The 19,989-nt window shown below is 51.3% G+C and overlaps 1 long non-coding RNA gene across 1 annotated transcript in view; it reads left to right on the plus strand.

The window, feature by feature from the left end:
- The first annotated feature begins 1,163 nt into the window (after positions 1-1,163).
- LOC308628999 overlaps positions 1,164-19,989 on the plus strand; it is a 193,648-nt gene continuing 174,822 nt past the window's right edge. The window contains exon 1 of the long non-coding RNA XR_014017618.1: positions 1,164-1,530. This is a non-coding gene — a long non-coding RNA (uncharacterized lncRNA). The remainder of the gene's footprint in view (positions 1,531-19,989) is intronic.

Here is a 19,989-nt window from a genome sequence, read left to right on the forward strand (position 1 = left end):
GTCCCATGTGGACAGATACTCCAAGATGAGGAGAAAGAGAAGAGCTGAGTCCTGCCCACATAAGAGATAAAAGACCACATATTCCTCATTCTCGAGGTCAAGGAGACCTCTCCGACTACACATGCGCAGAAAGGCTCCTGGGGGTCAAATAGGGAGGGGGCGACACCCCACAGTAAGTGATGCCAACCTACCCATAGGCCTTTTCTCTAGACTACATCTTGGCTAAGAGATGCACGCGCACACATGGGAGGACCCTGAGATAAATCAAATACGGACTCAGAGCCAGGCAAAGCAAGATGATTGGCCAAAGGAAACCTGGAAGAAATGCCCCATAAAAGTGATTCAAACTACCATGAGGGCACAAAATCTCTCTCTGAGCCTACCTTTGTGTCAATTTACACATACCCTTTTTCCTCCTAATAAACACTTTACTTGTTTCACTATTTTCCATCTCTATGTGGAAATTCATTTCTACACAGCTGATGGGCCAGGGCCTTGTCACTGGCCACTGGTCCCTGGTGGTCTAGTAGCTAGGATTCAGCGCTTTCACTGCCATGGCCTGACTTCAATCTCTGGCAGGGAACCGAAACCCTGCTTCAAGCCGTTGCAGGCCGAGGCCACCCGCCATCACTGTCTAGTCCACTAGTTCGTATTTTTTAATTAAAATTTTATTATTATTACTATTATTATTTTGGCTGTGCTGCAGAGCATGTAGAATCTTCGTTCCCCGACCAGGTATAAATCTGCGCCCCCTGCATTGGAAGTGCGGAGTCCTAACCACTGGGCCTCCAGTGAAGTCCCTCCTCTAGAATTGTTAGTTTTGCTATTTAAATTTGTGGACAATTTTGAGTGCCTTTCGGTGTCAGTTGTAAAGCTTCTGTCTGCATTCATTTAATTCCATATGGTTTCCAATTAGTTGCTCCTTAACTATGTTTTGAGAAGACACGGCAGGATATTCGGCTCGATTTCAATTTGAATTTCCAAAATTTAGTGGGAGCAGCCCAAGGGCCCGCAGGGAGTGCGGCCTGGCTGAAAGCGGAGCGCTGCGGGGCCTGCACTTCCTGGGCGTCCCGCAGGGGGCGCGCAACCCACCCGGCTGACCCCACCGTGCGTGCGAGTTCCGCCCCCAGACTTCGGTTTGCGGCCGGCTGGCGGGAGTTCGGCCTCCTCGGGACCCGCCAGGGCTTCGGGACAACGCGGGGCCGTGTCCTCGCCGACAGGAGTCCAGTCTCCTCAGGACCTTCCCGGAGGTGCCGACGCGGGAGGAAGTTGTGAGGAGAAAGTGGGGAGACTTCCTGGGCTTGCGCACACGCGTTCCCCGCGGGCTCGACTCTGCGCCCAGCTGAGAGCAGTTGGGTCTCCTCGGGCACCGCCGGGGCTTCGGCTGGGACGCCCGGGTCAGCGTCTCTGCTGACAGAGCTCAGTCTCCTTAGGACTCGCCGGGGTTTCAGCTTTAGGACAACACGGGGCTGCGTCCACGCTGACGGGAGCTGGGTTTCCTGACGACCCAGGCGACGCCGGGAGGAAAAGGTGAGGAGAAGTGGGGGAGAAGCTTCCTGTGGGTGACTGACGTCTGTTTTCAGACGACCCAGAAGCGCTTGCTGTGGAAAGCTGGGTTTTTGGTCAGTTTGGTTGGTGTATGGTGTAGATGGTGTCCAGTTTTCCCAGCACCGTTTATGGTGGGGACTGTCCTTCCACTTGGCGTGTCCTTGGCCCCTTTGTCATAAATTAATGGACTCCCTCCATGTGGGGTGAATTTGGGGCTGTCTGTCCTGTTCCTCTGGTCCGTGCGCCTGTTTTTGTGACAATTCCGCACTGTGTTGGTGACTGTAGCTTCATACCGGTAGTGTGAAGTTGGGGAGGGAGATGCCTCCAGCCTGTTCTTTCTCAGTGTCGCCTTGGCTATTTGGGGTCCTTTGTGGTTCCACACAGATATTAGGAGGCTTTGCTCTATTTCTGTGAAAAAATACCATTGGAATTTTAGGAGGGCTTGCATTCACTGTGTACATTGCTTTGGGGGGGAATAGAAAATTTATTTTAATAAATTTATTTATTATTTTTTTTATGGCTGCGTTGGGTCTTCGTTGCCGCGCGTGGGCTTTCTCTAGTTGCGGCAAGTGGGGGCTACTCTTCGTTGCGGTGTTCTGGCTTCTCATTGCGGAGCGCGGACTCCACAACAGTAGTAATGGGCTTCAGTAGTTGCGACACACGGGCTCAGTAGTTGTGGCTCGCGGGCTCTAGAGCACAGGCTCATTAGTTGTGGCGCATGGGCTTAGTTGCTCCGTGGAATGTGGGATCTTCCCCGACCAGGGCTCGGGCCGTGTCCCCTGCATTGGATTCTTAACCACTGCGCCACCAGCGAAGCCCAGAATGGACATTTTAACAATAGTAATTCTTGCATTCCATGCGCACGCTGTACCTTTCCATTGATTTGTGTCTTCTTCAGTTTCTTCATCAACGTCTTAAAGTTTTCAGTGTGCAGGTTTTTCACGTCCTTGCTTAAATTTATTCCTTGTTATTTTGTTCTTTTTGATGCAATTGTAAGTAGGGTTTTTTTTTTCCTCTTTCTGATGGTTCATTATTAGTGTTTAGAAATGCAGTTGATTTCTTTGGATTGATCTGTACTGAGTTCATGTATTATTTCTAATAGTTTTTTGGTGGAATGTTGTGGAGAATTGGAATTCCAAAATCCCACTGTTTCTACCACATCCAGGTCATCCACAACAGGGAAGAAAGGGAAGTCCTTTATATTGGAAAGTCCTAATATAGTCTTCCCACAGTGCCTCTAAATGACATGTGGACTTTGCGTGAACTGGGTCTGGGTAAGGCTTGGCCTCTGTATGGAAGTTTGATGTTTTCTCTGCTTTTCTGGCATGGTTTTGACATGGTGGTTTGCAAAGTAATTTACTTCCCAGTAATTTCAAATGTACAGACAACTTTACATACATAAAAGCAAGTCTTGTATCTTGATTAAATATATTCTTAAATATTAATGTTGACATTATTTAAAATTAAATTGTTTTCATAAGTTCTTTTTCAGATTATTTATTGCTAGCGTATACATATAAGATAGATTTTTGTGAATTGATATTTTGTCCTATAACTGAATTAGTTGACTAGCTCAAATAATTTTTTGTTGTTACAGGATGTTTTATATATAAGATGATGTGCTCTGTGTTCTGTGAGTAGACACAGTTTTAATTTTTCCATTCACACATGGATGCCTTTTATTTCTTTCCTCAAAACTCTGGGTAGAACTTCTAATATACTATTAAGTAGCAGTGGTGAAGGCCAGTTTCCTGGCCTTGTTCCTGATTTCAGGAGGAAAGCTTTCAGTTTTTAACATTGAGCATGATGTTAGCTGTGGCTTTGTGTACTACTCTTTTTCATATTGAACAAATTTCCTTTTATTCCTACTTTCTTGAGTGTTTGTATCATGAAATAGCACCGGATTTTGATTATAGCTTCTTCTGCAATAATTGATATGATCATGTTTTTACTTCACACCGTTATAGAGATTCAATACATTGCTTAGTTTTAATATGTTGACCTGACATTTCTGGTGTAGAGAGAGTTGCTTATGGCATCGTCCATTTCATGTTCCCTTGGTTTCATGTTGCTCTAATTTTGTGGAGGATGCTTGCGTTCATATTTACAAGGTATACTGGTGTAATTTTCTTTTGTATGATGTATTTGTGTGGTTTGATTAGATCTGACTTGGTGTTGGTGGTTTGGAGGGTTAGCATTAGGGATGGGGCTGGTGGCCGTTATGTGACCCACACGTCGCAGACCAGGCCGCCCGCCTCTGACCTCCGCGTCCTGCCCTCCATCTCCGGCCTGGCCCTCAAGAGACTCCTCTCTCCCCGGAGGGAAGAGCTGACCGCCCACTCGGCCGCCCTCTCGCCTCTGCCTGTCCGTCTGTCCTCCCTGAGTCAGGACACCATGTCCTCCCTGAGGCTCCTGGCTTCCGGCCTTGGGGCCCCACCCCCACGAGCTGTGTCGCCCAGCAGGATTGGTCACCTCAAGAGGCCCCAGAAGACGGACTCCCTGGGACCTCAGAATGGGACTTTGTGGGCAGATGGGCCACCTCAGAGGTGCCCGGGGAGAGATGAGGTCACTGACCTGTGTGTGGGGAGGTCCTCATGGGCAGAGGTTTGGACACAGACACACGGGGGAGAAGGCAGTGTGATGGCAGAGACAGAGACGGGGCTGAGGGTGGCCTGGGACTGACTGACCCCAGAACCCGCGGGAAGGGCGGGCCCCTAACACCTTGATCTAGGGCTCCGGGCCTGAGAGTAAATGTCCCCTGTTCCAACCCCTGCCCCCCATCTGGTGTGCAGTGACGGGGCCACAGGAAACCCACACCCGGCCTGGGGTGGGGGCGCACTGTGCTTGTTGACACCCAGGACCGTCACTGGCCCCTCCCCTCTGGGCATGACCCCCACTCCGCCTCGGGGAGGGACCCAGGGCTCCCAGCCCTCACGTCCCTGTCATGGCGACTTTCCCCCTGCCACCCCTGGGGCATCTCAGGCCCCAGAAAGGAGCCACAGCGTCATGGTGACCACGGCGAGTGGCTGCAGGCCACCCCACCCCACCCCGAGACCTGAGCGTGGTCATCTGAGTGACCCACCAGTGCCCCCGACCCAGGCTCCCCGTTTCACAGGGCAGGTTCTCCTGCCGAGTTCCTGGAGGGGGATGTCGAGCAGGGGTGACTGAGGCCTGTGAATCTGTGGGCCAGAGAGATCTTCCCCAGGAGCCCAGGCACAGCTAGGCCAGAGCGAATCCGTCCCTCCCCTCCCGTACCCCATGGAGTGAGGATAAAGCCCCAGTGACCCCCAAGAAGAGACATGACACCCAGAGGGCTAGAGCATCCACAGAGCGGGGACGGAGTGTCCACCTCATTTCCCAGAGAGAACGATGTCTTCACCGGGGCCACCAGGCTGGCCCATGTCCCCACAAACATCCAGACTCAGTGAACCAGCCAGACAGAAAACTCTCTTCCAGGGTCCCCTGTGTTTATAGACCCAAGCTCGGGGGAGGCGGGCTGGCCTGAGGGAGGACGGACGTGCCCAGCGCTGGACACCCCCTGCCCGACCCCTGCCCACCCCCTGCCCCTCTCCTGCGCCCTGTGGTCTCACCCTTCAGGAACCCTCCTCTCCAGGCTCCCAGCACCCACATTTCCCACCTCAGCCCCATCACTCTCCAATTCAATTTGCCTGTTTCCCCGCTGGGTGAGCAGGAGGGTGAATGCTCGGCACCGGTGTTTCCACCAGTGTAGACAGGGCTTCCCTTCTCTTCCCGGCTGGGGTCTGGCCAGACACCGGGTGGTTTCCAGCTGTGCGGGTCTCAGGCACCAAACAGCAGGGAGCAGCCCTGATACCCGTGCCTGCAGCGCCGCCTGCTGGTCTCTCCGTCCTCCTGTCGGGCACAGTCTTCACCTTCCCCGCTGCCTCGGATGGTCCGTCTCCTCACTGTCCAGCCATCACCCCCAGCTCCACACCCCTCGTCCAGCCTCAGGGATGACTGAGGACCCTCCCTGGGCTCCCCCGCCTGCCCACCCTTGGTCGCTGTCCTCAATCCGCCTGTGCGGACAGGTGAGGGTTCCCTCCAGAGGCTCCCAAACGCTTCAGCCCAACATCCTCCCCGAGGTCGGCCCCATGTCCCGTCGGATGTTCCACCATCACCAAGCCCCCAGCTCCATGGCAAGGGCAGGTATCAGGCCTGCTGCATGCACTGCTGTGTGCCCTGCTGTATACACAGGCATGACCATGCCCCAGGACGCAGGAAAGGTGGCCCTCCTGCGGGATGCGGGGAGGTGTGACTGACCACAGGGAGCCCTGGCCGTGCTCGCACCCTCCCGGGGAGGACGCTTCAGCGTGGTCCCTGGAATGACCGGGAGGTCGGCCAGCAGCGCCCCCACCCAACCTCACTGTCACCACAAGAAACAAAAGACGCCTCCGTGCAGAAAGATGGAACATCATCAGCCTGATGCTGTCCTGGGCAAGGCTGGGAACTGGGCCGCTGTAGTGGGTTGAATGGGGGCCCCCCAAAAGTTACGTCCATGTGTTGCCCCCCCAGAATCTGAGAATGGAACCTTATTTGGAAGCAGGGTCTTTGCAGGTACAAATAGTTACGGATCTGGAGCTGAGGTCATCCTGGGTCAGGGTGGCCCTAAATCCATGACAGTGTCCTTCTAAGAGACAAGAGGAGAGACAGAGAGGAGGCAGCAGGAGAAGATGGAGGCAGAGATGGGAGAGATGTGGTCACAAGCCCAGGGACGCCTGGAGCCCCCAGAAGCTGGAAGAGGCAGGAAGGACCCTCCCCTGGAGCCTCCGGAGGGAGCGCGGCACTGGGACACCTTGATGTGAGATGTCTGGTCTCCAGGACTGAGGGGACAGGTTTCTGTTGTTCTGAGCCTCCGTTTGTGGCCATTTGTCACAGCTGCCCCAGGAAGCTAATGCAGCTGGTGAGCAGCTCCCTGCCCAGATCTACACCCTCCCTCCTCCCGTTAGAGGCAGCCCCCTGCACCTGTGCTGTCTGCACAAACCATGTGGTTCACGCCGAACCCCGGCTCCCCTTCTGGGCACTGGCATTTTGGAGGGTGAGGGCAGATGACACAACGTGACCAGCCCCCAGCCGGGTGCCAAGTCTCTAATGAGCTTCCCCGGGGGGACGAGGGTGGGGGTAACTGTCATGGTTCTGCCCTTCCTCGCTGGGAGAACAGACACCCTAGAGACACCCTATAGACCCTCGAGGGAAGGAGGGGGCATGGAGGGTCATGACGTGTCTGGAGCAGGGGCCCTCCCACTCGTGCACCCCTACTGTGCACCGAGACCCATCTCAGCCGTGAGCACACAAACTGTGCCGAGTCCTGTGAGCCTCCCAGCAAGTCCCTGAAGGTGAGGGCAGCCCTGCAGACCCCACCCCTTTCCTCCACGTCTAGTAGGTGGAAGACCCACTGCTCCTTGCCATTCCAGAAGCGGTTCTGGAGCTGCTCTGGAAGTGGCTCTGGGGTTTTGCAGGCTGAGCCCCTGTTGCTATGCCCCCCCTTCCCCACAGGAACATCCAGAACAAGCTCTGTTTGCTCTGTTGCCTGAATGCGCCCCCGCCCAATATTCTCAGGAAAGAATCGGAGAGGACGCTCATTCACACGCCCCTTGCAGCACACAGGGCTCTCGTGGGCAGGCACCCAGCAGCCCATGGGGCTCACGTGGGAAGACCCCTCTCAAGACACAGGGCCCATCTTTGCAGGCCCCCCGACAGGCTCAGCACACAGGAACCGTGCACATAGCCCTCATTGCAGAGTATCCCCAGCCCACCTGTTGGTCAGAGCAGGACCTGAACTAACAAACAGCAGCTCCTGGATAGGTCTGTGACCCTGGGCTTCACTCACGCGCCTCTCTCCACCGGGTCTTCCAGAGGCTTCCGCTGACTCTGGGGCACTGGGCTCCTGTCTCCACCCACCACCCCTCCTCTCCTTGACTCCTGGGTTCTTCTCAGTAGGAGAGGGTCTTCTTGAAATTGTCTCCCACTCGTGGGCCAGATAAAATGATTAGAAAACAAGCCAGGGCTACAGCCCCATGTCCATCCTGATCCTCAAGACACCTGTTCCTTGGACTTGGCCAGTGCAGCAAGACCCATTTTCTGCAATTACAAGCCCCTGAAGGGCGAGGATTGGCTGACCTGGGCAGCCTGACCCGGCCAGCCAGCCCTCCCCAGGCGTGCCTGGGTTGAGCTCTCTATAGACACCCTCTCCGGGCAGCAAGAGCACCCGCAGCTGTACCTGAAGCCATACTCTCTGCCCCATCAGCCACCGCGGGGCTGGGCTTGTGGGAGGGAGTGAGGGGCCGCGGGCTTGTGGCTGGCCCGGTCTGAGTGGGGCTCTGCTGGACCTTCCACAGGAGTTGCTGGGCTGCTACCTGCTAAGGAAGAGGATGTGTCGCCCATACCTGCCATTGGAAGTTCTCCCCAGGCAGAGGTGAGGAAGCAAGAAAAAAGGCAGTGGGGGTCAGGAGAGGAGGGATAGCTCAGGTAGGTAAATGGAAAGCTTCCAGAAGAGCACCCGGGGCCAGGGCCGTCCTACATGGCCTGCGGGAGCCAACTCAGTAAGCGTGCTGTCACTGGCGTGCTGCAAGCCCTTTCCTCCAGCCTGTAAGGTCCTTGCACAGATTTAGGTTTGCTTCCCTGCGAAGGGTGGATAAAGTCCAGGAGCAGCTGGCCTGGGGGTCAGCTAAGGTTCACTCAGAGATGCCGCCGCACCAGCTTTCCAATGAGGACGCTCCTTGGGGTGGGGGGAGCTGCTGGCTGCATGAGAGAAAACTGCCCACCGCTGACCAGCTTGAGACTTGTTCATCGGTGTAGCAAGTGTCCTGATAGGCTTTTCATCTGTGTACCTGGCGGGTTCTTAATTAGCAGCGTGGATGGTGACGTCAAAGGTCCTGAATCAAGACTGAAAACTTACCACCTGCAGAGGCTGTGTGCAGCCGGCACCCTTAGGGATGGGTTTCCGACTTGACCACCAACATTCTGGTGCCCAGCCACTGCTTTATGGCTTCTGGGGGCCCAGTGCTGGATCTAAGGGTTCCACAATCCAGCCTCTGTCTGCCTTTAGTGAGACCCACACTTCCAGGATCCTACAGAGCAGGGTCTGTGTGACTGTTCTGTGGCTTCTCTAACAAATGACCACAAGCTGGGTAGTTTAAAACAACAGGAATTCATCCTCCCCCAGTCCTGGAGACCAGACACCTGAGATCATGATGTTGCAGGACTGAGGTCCCTCCAGAGGCTCCAGGGGAGGATATTTCCTGCCTTTTCCAGCTTCTGGGAGCTCCAGGCGTCCCCAACTTGTGGCTGCATCCTTCCCGTCTCTGCCTCCATCTTCACGTGGCTTCTTCTCTGTGTCTGGGTCTCTCCTCTTTTGTCTCTTATAAGGATGCTGTCATTGGCTTTAGGGCCACTCTAACCCAAGATGACCTCATCTTGAGATCCTTAACTACATCTGCAAAGACCCTTTCCCCAAATATGGTCCTGTTAACATGTTCTGGGGGGACACATCTTTTGGGGCCACCATTCAACCCATTGTCTGTGTATGAAACAACCCTCTCATTTTAGGAGATGACCAAGGTCCTGTATAGACTGGCACAGACAGCAGCCAAGTTGGTGGGGGTCTGGGGAGAATGAGGACCCAGGAAGCACCTGGAAAGGATCAAGGCCTGGTGAGCTCTTCCACCGTGGGGCTGTGAAAACAGCCACTCCACTCTGTCCGTGGAAAGGAGCCCAGTGCAAGTGCAGAAGTGGTTACCTTGCAAAGCTGCCTCTTCTGGGATTTCATCATCAGTAGCATCATGTAACCAATAACTGCGGGCTTGGAGGAATTGCTTTCTGGTGTGTGATGACGGCACTGTCACTTTAGGCTCATCAAGCCTAGAATAGGAATGTTTGAAGGAGAAGAGTTTGGGAGATTGTGAAGGAATCTTCTTTGGGAGATTATGAACCAGTCTTCCTTGGTTGTCAAGGAAACCTGGCAGGTTTGTCAAGATTGTCAAGGAAACTGCTTTGAAGCACCATCACCTGAGTGGTGGTCTCGGCGTGACTGGTTTGAGAAAAGTGTGATGAGATTAAGCCTTACTTTCTGTAACAGCTGGGGAGGGGTTTGTAAAGCACCTTGGCTCTTAGGGCAAAGGTTCGTTGCTGGAACAAAGGGTCTCCTCAGATGGGCTGAGGCCCAAGGTGTCTCTGTCCCCTTCACGCAAGAGTCCAGGGCAGGTGCGTGTCAGGGCCCAGGCTCTGTCCCCCTTGCTTCTCCTCCCCGTTTCCTGGTGGAGAGCTCCAACCAGCAGGGTGGGGTGACCACGTGGGCACCAAGCCCTCCGGCCTAGGATGCAGACTGGCCAAGGCCCTCACCCCCTCCACCACTTCCCCTTGGTAACAGGAGATACTGCGCCCCAGCTGCAAGGGGTGGGAAGGCTGGGAGGTGCAGGGGAGCCATGAGCGGGAGAAAGGAAAATGGGTTCTGGTGGGCAGCTGGGCGGCTCTGCTGTGAGGGTCGCCCGGACACCAGTACACAGTCCTGGGTGCTGTGAAATTACACATCAGCATGAGCTCTTTGATACTTTGTGGTTCTGGAAATCCTATAGGAGGTGGTTCACAGCAGGTGAAGCTAATGCTCTCAATGGATGTGGTCAAGCCAAAGGTCTGCAGTTCAGACTGAAGGTGCCGATGTACACACAACACAGAACCATCTCGTGTGAATGTAGTTCAGGCGTGTTTAACGTGAATGCAGTTGTGTTATGCCTAAAACCTTCTATCTTGGGCCTCTCCTCGGGGACAACATCCTCAGTTCCTGAGCTTCCTGTAACTCACGTACGGGGGAATGGAGAGTGGGCTTTGTCCATGTGAGACCTGAGTTACCCTGTGTGTGAGTCTGCTCGGGGTTGCCCTAACAAATACCACAGACAGGGCGGCTTAAACAACAGACCAATCTCCTAGTCCTGGATGCTGTCTGAGATCAAGGTGTCTGCAGGCTGGTTTCTCCTGAGGCCTCTCCCCTTGGCATATAGACAGCCATCTCTTCTCCCCCTGTCCTCACATGGTCTCCCGCTGTGCCTAACTGTGTCCTCATCTCTTCTTGTAGGACATCAGTCCTATTGGATTAGGATCTATCCTAGTGACTCCATTTTACCTTGATCACCTCTTTAAAAACTCCGTCTCCAAGTACAGACACATCTGGGGTCCTGGGGGCTAGGGATTCAGCATGTGAATCTGGGGGGACACAACTGAGCCCACACTATCCTGCTTAGGTACCAACATGTGCCTTGGTCCCTCCTTCCTTCAAGTCACACGGGGATCATGCGATGGCCCAGGGAGAGGCCACTCCTGCAGTGTTTGTGTCCCAACCGGGGAGCCCTTCTCTGCTCTCTTTGATCACGCAGCAGCAGTGCCAGCCCCCTCCTGAGGTGAGCAGTTCTGGGGTTTTGTGCCGTGTCACCTGGCCTGCTGAGGTGCTCAGTGTCAAGGAACCCAGGAGCCACAGCCTGGCAGGGATGCCGGAGACTCTCAGGGCCTTGGCAGATGTCTGTCTCACCAGACACCCAAGCAAATGAGGGAAAGATTTTGGGGGGAATCACAGGAGGGAGAGAGTCAATCTCCTTTATGCTTCAGAAAGACCACATTGGGGTGGGATGTGAGATGCACCGTGTGGGTGTTACTGAGTCTAAGCTGGCTCTGCTTGCTGCGTGACAGGCCAGTAAATCAGAGACGAGGTGTTGAGGCAAGGAATACAACTTTATTTGGAAAGCTGGTAGACCGAGAAGATGGCAGACGCGTGTCTCTGAAAAACCATCTTACCGGGGTTTGGATGCCAGTTTCTTTTATGGGATAGAGAGTGGAGGATATGAGGAAGTAAAGTAAAAAGGCCATAATATTTGCAAATGTCCCCTGGAATGGCCAGCCTGGGGAGGGGATGTGTTAATTTCTTCTTTCTTGCAGCCATCCACAGGTGGACAGGGTCAGGATGTACAAAGGCACTTTGGTTTAACATTCTGGCAGAGGGGCAGGGTTCCCCGAGGCAGGCCCTTCTGTATGATTATAATAACAAAAGCAACGGAAAGCAAAGGCTAAAGTCAAAGAAACAGATCGAACTTGGAGTATGATTGAGCTCTTCCCTGTTACAGGGGCAGGGCTTTGTCAGGGCCTGACGGAGGAATCAGGCCCAAGGTCGGGCTTGGGCCAGGGCTGTGGGTGTAGAGGGGACTTAGCGTGGGGACTGGCCATAGACTCTGGAGGAGGAGCTGACAGTCTGGGGCACAAGGGCAGTGGGAGCCTGGAGACCCCAGTGTTGCCGAACCAAGCTTGGTTCCACGTGCCATGCATGGTAAAGCCAGTCTGCTGACACCAGGCTGTGGTCAAGGAAAGTGCAGTGTTAATTGTAAAAGCGCCAGTGCAAGGAGGACAGGTGGCTTGTGCTGTAAACACCCTGAACTCCCTGAAGGGTTTCAGCAAAGCAATGTTAAAGGCCAGGTGAGGGGATCAGCTGGTGCACAATTCTCTGGCTGATGGTGAGGTAACGATGGTTAACATTGTAAATTCTTAGGCACCAGTAGCTCTGGGGCTACGTGTTCATGATCATCAAGTAGTTTAATTTCTTCCATTTGGTAGTGGGTTTAGCATCTGTAAAACAACTCGGGAAGTGTGCATCAAATACTATTATCTAGGTACTTCAGAGAAGAGTTAGAACAGAGGATATGGTAGAGGGGTCTGTCCCGGGAATGCCCCATAGGGTCCTGCTCGGTTACAACAGGTGTCTGGGCTCAGCAACCAGGGGAGGTGGGTGCCTCCTGGGTGTGGGGAGCTGCAGGATCCCAGCCCTCTGAGGGGCCTGTTAGCCCCAGGGTGAGATGGGGATGCAGTGGCTGGACAGAGGCGTCTGGCCTGGGAGAGGGGTCCAGGCTGGAAATGTCACTGGAATCATCGCAGAGAGGAAGAAGAAAGACCAGGCTGAAGCAGGTGGGTCATAGTAGATTATGTGCAGGTGACAGTGGTCCCGATAGAAGCAACTCAGAGCCAGAAAGGAGTGGCCATCAGGGGCTCAGCTTCATTATCTTGTTCCTTTGTAAAACTCCTATGACAGTTTGAAACACCGCCAGGAGACTTCTGGGCCCAGCGCTGCCATGGCTTCATCAAAGGGGCCCAGGTGGAAAACAGAACCACTTCAGGCCCCGCTCATGTCCCCACTGGGAATGAATCCCATCAGGGCACTGGGGCTCACAGACTTCAGTGAACCCCTTCCCTCAGGACTGGTCTTCCTCCTTGCTCTCACCTGCTGGTCAGAGGCCCAGGCACCCATATCCTGGCTCCACCCCCCGGCCCCCAGGACTGAGTAGTATTCCATTTTATATCTGTACAACATCTTCATTTTTCTGTCAATGGACGATTTGGTGGTTTCTCTGTCTTGGCTATTGTAAATAATGCTGCCCTGAAAATAGGTGTGCACATGTCCTTTCGAATCATGATTTTCTCCAGATCTAAGCCCAGGAGTGGGATTACCAGATCCAATGGGAACTCCATGTTTTGGTTTATGAGGAACCTCCATACTGTTTTCCACAGTGGCTGTACCAATTTGGATCCCCACCAACAGTGTAGGAGGATTCCCTTTTCCGCATGCCCTGTCCAGCATTTATTCTTTGTAGATATTTGTTGGCGATGGCCATTCTGACTGGTGGGAGGTGATACCTCATTGCACTTTTGATTTGCATTTCTTTAGTAATTAGTGATGTTGGGTATCTATCCATTTCCATTTTCCAGCTTATTTTTTATACAGTGCGAGTAAAATTTACCTCTTGCAACTGGCTTCTTGGAAGTCAGCCCTGTTTTGAATTCTTTTCCGATGATTTACCCCAGGGCATTTCTTGAGGGCAGGTGACATTTAGAGCCCTGCAGGCCTTGTGAAGATTGTGTCCATCAGCACCGGTTTTAAAGTTGTTGTTATGGGAAACGGCCACAAGGTGGCAGCATTTCTTCATGCCCAACTCTGGTTACTTGGGCAACCAGAGCCTTAGGGAATGTCCTGTTCCTGGGTTTTCAGTTAGAGTGGACTGTGCCTGAAGAAACACCCAAGGCTTGTGTGACATGACTTCTTCCCCCTAATTCCTTGCCCCCCGGACAAATCCCAACTCCTGTAACACCACTCTGCTGAGGGTGCTGTCATCCGTAGGTGGGGCGACCCTAAGGAAGGAGGCTGGAGGTGGGGGCTCACCACCAGGAGCCATGGAGCCCAGGGCACTTTTCAGAGCTCTTCCAGCTCCGAGGCTCCACCATCCTTTGGATGCGCTAGGCTTGCTTTCGCTGTAGGAGGGCCTGACTGAACCTGGAGATTGTGGGCTCATGCAGAGGAGGACAGACACACCAGGTCCTTCCGGGGGCCTCACTGGCTGGCACGTCCTCGCCAGCTCACTCAGCCCCATGACAGTCCAGCCTTGAGACAAAGCCTGCTCAGGTCCCACGCAGTGACACCATCCCAGGACCCAAGGACTGAGGGGAATAGATTCAGCATTTCTTCTTTCTCTCTCTCTTTTTTTAAAGTTTATTTTGAATTGGAGTGTATAGGTGATTCACAGTGTTGTGGGTTTTTTAAAGGTGTGCAGCCACTTGATTCACTTATACATAGATGTATATGTGTTCTTTTCCAGGTTCTTTTCCCATATCAGTTATTAGACTGTTGAGTAGGGTTCCTTGTGCCATACAGTGGGCCTTTGTTGATTATTTTATAAATAGTGTGCATATGTTAATCTCAACCTGCTAATTTCTCCCTGCCCCCAACTTTTCCCATTTGGTAACCATAAATTTCTTTTTTAGGTCTTCCAGGTTGTTTCTGTTTCATGAAGAAGTTCATGTGTATCCATTTTTAGATTCCACCTAGAAGTGATATTATATGATACTTGTCTTTCCCTGTCTCACTTACTTCACTCAGTATGATCATCTCTACTTCCGTCCATGTGCCTGAAAATGGCATTATTTCATCCTTTTTTATGGCTGAGTAATATTCCATTGTGCCTGTGTAGCACATCTTCATTATCCATTCATCTGTCCTTCTACACTTAGGTTGCTTCCATGTCTTGGCTATTGTACCTGGTGCTGCCATGATCACTGGGGCACAGGGGTTTTTAAAAATTTTGGATTTCTCTGGATCTAAGCCCAGGCGTGGGATTGCTAGCTCATATGGTACTTCTATGTTTAGTATCTTAAAGAATCTCCATACTGTTCTCCATACTGGATGTACTGATTTACATCCCCATCCACAGTGTAGGAGGGTTCCCTTCTCTCCACACTCTCTCCAGCATTTATTGTTGTAGATTTTTTGATGATGAGCATTCTGGCCGGTGTGAGGTGATCCCTCATTGGACTTTTGAAAGTCCTCAGGGACTTTCTCCCCTGCATCGGCAGGCAGACTCTCAACCACTGCGCCACCAGGGAAGCCCCATATGTTTGCTCTTTAAGTCCCTGAGTCTGTTTATGTTTTCTCAGTTATTTCAATGGTGTGTCTTTTTAGATTCCACCTTGAGGTTATCTCATATAATATTTGTTTTTCTGATTCAGACTTACTTTACTTTGTATGATTATCTCTAGGTTTTTCTATGTTCCTGCAAATGGCATTGTTTCATTCTTTTACATGGCTGAGTCATATTCCATTCTGTATGTGTATCACTTTTTTATTATCTGTTCATCTGTCCATGGATATTTTGTATGTCTCCACATCTTGGCTCTTGTAAATGGTGCTGCAGTGCAGGCTTGGGTGCATGTGTCCTTTCAAATTCTGGTTTTCTCTGCATATACTCTTAGGGGTAGCACTGGCAGATCATATGGTAGCCCTATTTTTATGTTTAAAAGCCACTTCCGGGCTTCCCTGGTGGCGCAGTGGTTGAGAGTCCGCCTGCCGATGCAGCGGACACGGGTTCGTGCCCCAGTCCGGGAAGATCCCACATGCCGCGGAGCGCCTGGGCCCGTGAGCCATGGCTGCTGAGCCTGCGCGTCCGGAGCCTGTGCTTCGCAACGGGAGAGACCACAACAATGAGAGGCCCACATACCGCAAAAAACAAACTAACAAACAAACAAAAAAAGCCACTTCCATATTGTTCTCTACCGGGGCTGTTACCATTTACATCCCACCAGCACCATAAAAGGATTTCCTTTTTCTCCATACCCTCTCCACCATTTTTTCATTGTAAATTTCATGATGGTGTTTTAGACTGGTACAAAGTGATCCCTCGTTTTAGTTTTGATTTTCATGTCTCTGCTAATTGCTCTGTTGAGAATGTTTTATGAGCTGTTTGTCTTCATAAACAGTGTGAGTAGAATTTACCTGTTGATATTGCTACTTGAAAATCTGCCTTGTTTTCAGTTATTTTCGAACACGTAGGCCTGGACATTTTTTTTTTTTTTTGCTGTATGCGGGCCTCTCACTGTTGTGGCCTCTCCCGTTGCGGAGCACAGGCTCCGGACGCGCAGGCCCAACGGCCATGGCTCACGGGCCCAACCGCTCCGCGGCATGTGGGATCCTCCCAGACCGGGGCACGAACCCGTGTCCCCTGCATCGGCAGGCGGACTCTCAACCACTGCGCCACCAGGGAAGCCCCTAGGCCTGGACATTTTTTGCGGGCACGTATCATTTAGAGCTCAGCGTTCCTTGTGAATATTAATTGCCTATATGTAATCCTTTTGAGGTTGCCTTTGCTGGATATGGCCACAAGGTGGCAGGATTTCCTTGGGTTCACCTCTTTTACCCTGGCAACCAGAGCCTTAGGGGAAATCCTGTTTGGGGTTTGTAAGTTACAGTGGAATGTGCCAGAAGAAACACCCAACTCTTGTGTCTCTTTACCACTTTTTAAATTAGATTAATTTTTATTTTTTATTGGAGTAACATTGATATACATTATGTAGGTTGTAGTTACAGAGAATCATTATCAGTTATACATATTCTTATATCTACGCATGTTCGGGTTCTTTTCCCAATTAGGTTCTTAGAGGGTGTTGATAACCCTTCCTTGGTATACATAGATCCTTGTTGAATATCTGATTTATATGAAATAGTTTGTGTTTGTTAATCCCATCCTCCTAATTTATCCCTTGACCGGTTCTGTCCACTTTGGTAAACATTTTTTTTTTCCTAAGTCAGTCTGTTTATATGTTCTCAATTTTTTCAGTCGTGTGTATTTTTAGAGTCCACCTATAAGTGTTATCATATAATGCTTATCTTTCTGACTCTTACTTTATGTAGCATGATTATCTCCCTGTTTATCTATGTTCCTGCAATTGACATTATTTCATTCATTTATATGGCTGAGTCATATTCCATTCTGTACATGTATCACTTCTTCTTAGTCTGTTCATTTGGCCATGGACAGTTTGTTTGCCATCATGTCTTGACTCTTGTAAATGGTGCTGCAGTGCACACGTGGGTGCACATGTCCTTTCGAATTCTGCTTTTCACCGCATATACTCTTAGGGGTAGCGATACTGCATCATGTGGAAGCTCTATCTTTAGCTTTTAAAACTCACTTCCATAATGTTCTCTATAGTGGCTGTTACCATTTACATCTCACTGTAAAAGGGTTTCCTTTTCTCCATGCCCTCTACACCATGTATTCATTGTCGATTTTTAAAAAACTTTTTATTTATTTATTTTTAATATATTTATTATTTATTTTTGGCTGCATTGGGTCTTCGTTGCTGCATGCGGGCTTTCTCTAGTTGGGGCGAGCGGGGGCTACTCTTCGTTGCGGTGCATGGGCTTCTCATTGAGGTGGCTTCTCTTTGTTGGGGAGCACGGGCTCTAGGCATGTGGGCTTCAGTAGTTGTGCCACACGGGCTCAGTAGTTGTGTCTCACGAGCTCTAGAGTGCAGGCTCAGTAGTTGTGGTGCACGGGCTTAGTTGCTCCGCGGCATGTGGGATCTTCCCGAACCAGGGGTTGAACCTGTGTCTCCTGCATTGGCAGGCGGATTCTTAACCACTGTGCCACCAGGGAAGTCCTCATGGTTGATTTTTGAAGGAAGGTGATCCCTCATCGTAGTTTTGATTTGCACGTCTCTGCTAATTGCTGTGTTGAGCCTGTTCTTATGGGCTGTTTTCATTCATAAACAGTGTGAGTAGAATTTACCTGTTGAAATTGCCTTCTTGAAAGTCTGCCTTGTTTTCAGTTATTTTCGAACACTTAAGCATGGACATTTATCATTTAGAGCCCAGATGACCTTGTGAATCTTAAGTGCCTAGAAGCAATTGTTTTGAGGTTTCTTTTGTGGGAAAAAAGGAGCAGGATTTCCTCGGGCCCAACTCTTGTTACCCTGGCAATTAGAGCATTAGGAAATCCAGTATGGGGCTTGTAAATCAGAGTGGAATGTGCTGGAACAAACACCCAAATCTTGTGTCTCATTACCACTTTTTAAATTAGATTAATTTTTTTTTTTTTTTTTTTTTTGCGGGCCTCTCACTGTTGTGGCCTCTCCCACTGCGGAGCAAGGCTCCGGATGCACAGGCTTAGCAGCTGTGGCTCACGGGCCCAGCCGCTCGGCAGGCGGACTCTCAACCAGTGCGCCACCAGGGAAGCCCTAGATTAATTTTTATTTTTTATTGGAGTAACATTGATATACAGTGTTGTGTTTGTTGTAGGTATAGAGAATATTTTTGTTATACATATACGTATATCTGTGCATGTTCAGCTTGTTATTAAAGAGGGTTGATAGCACTTCCTTGGTATACATAGATCTTTGCAGAATATCTGTTTTATATGAAATAGTTTGTATTTGTTAATCCCAATCTCCTATTTATTCCTTGACCCCTTATGTCCCTTTGGTAACAATTTGTTTGCTTTCTAAGTCCCTGAATCACTTTATGTGTTCTTAATTTGTTCAAGGGTGTGTATTTTTAGATTCCAACTATAAGTGATATCATATGATATTTGTCTTTCTGATGTTGACTTACATTATTTAGTATAATTAAAAAGAAAAAGAAAAGGGCTTCCCTGGTGGCGCAGTGGTTGAGAGTCCACCTGCCGATGCAGGGGACACGGGTTCGTGCCCCGGTCCGGGAAGATCCCACATGCCGCAGAGCGGCTGGGCCCGTGAGCCATGGCCGCTGAGCCTGCGCGTCCGGAGCCTGTGCTCCGCAATGGGAGAGGCCGCGGCAGTGAAAGGTCCGCGTACCGCAAAAAAAAAAAAAAAAAAGAAAAAGAAAAAAAAATGCGACTCTATCCTCTCAGTCCTTGATGACCTGGGCTGTTGTTACATCCCTGGAGCCTGAGCAGGCTTGGGTCCCAAGGCTGGACTCTCGTGGGGCTGAGTGAGCTGGAGAGGATGTGCCAGCCAGTGAGCCCCCAAGATGGACTTGGAGTACCTGATCTGCTCTGCATGAGCCCACAATCTCTTCTCAGCACCCAGGACTGTGTACTGGTGTCCGGGCGACCCTCACAGCAGAGCCGCCCAGCTGCCCACCAGAACCCATTTTCCTTTCTCCCGCTCATGGCTCCCCTGCACCTCCCAGCCTTCCCACCCCTTGCAGCTGGGGCGCAGTATCTCCTGTTACCAAGGGGAAGTGGTGGAGGGGGTGAGGGCCTTGGCCAGTCTGCATCCTAGGCCGGAGGGCTTGGTGCCCACGTGGTCACCCCACCCTGCTGGTTGGAGCTCTCCACCTGGAAACGGGGAGGAGAAGCAAAGGGGACAGAGCCTGGGCCCTGACACGTGCCTGCCCTGGACTCTTGCATGAAGGGGACAGAGACACCTTGGGCCTCAGCCCATCTGAGGAGACCCTTTGTTCCAGCAACGAACCTTTGCCCTAAAAGCCAAGGTGCTTTACAAACCCCTCCCCAGCTGTTACAGAAAGTAAGGCTTAATCTCATCATACTTTTCTCAAACCACAGCTCACGCTGAGACCACCACTCAGGTGATGGTGCTTCAAAGCAGTTTCCTTGACAACCTTGGCAAACCTGCTCGGTTTCCTTGACAACCAAGCTTCACAATCTCCCAAACTCTTCTCCTTCAAACATTCCTATTCTAGGCTTGCTGAGACTAAAGTGACAGTGCCGTCATCACACACCAGAAAGCGATTCCTCCAAGCCCGTAGTTATTGGTTACATGATGCTATTGATGATGAAATCCCAGAAGAGCCAGCTTTGCAAGGTAACCACTTCTGGACTTGGCATTGGGCCCCTTTCCACAGACAGGATGGAGTGGCTGTTTTCATGGGCCCATAGTGGAAGAGCTCACCTTCTGATGAAGGCAGGCCTTGATCCTTTCCAGGTGATTCCAGGGTCCTCATTCTCCCCAGACCCCCACCCACATGGCTACTGTCTGTGTCAGTCTATATGGGACCTTGGTAATCTCCTAAAATGAGAGGGTTGTTTCATACACAGACAGTGGGTTGAATGGTGGCCCCAAAAGATGTGTCCCCCCAGAATACATGAACAGGACCATATTTGGGGAAAGGGTCTTTGCAGATATAGT

Source organism: Mesoplodon bidens (assembly GCF_964165515.1).
Source record: "Mesoplodon bidens genome assembly, chromosome: 15".
NCBI classification, from domain to species: Eukaryota; Metazoa; Chordata; class Mammalia; order Artiodactyla; family Ziphiidae; genus Mesoplodon; species Mesoplodon bidens.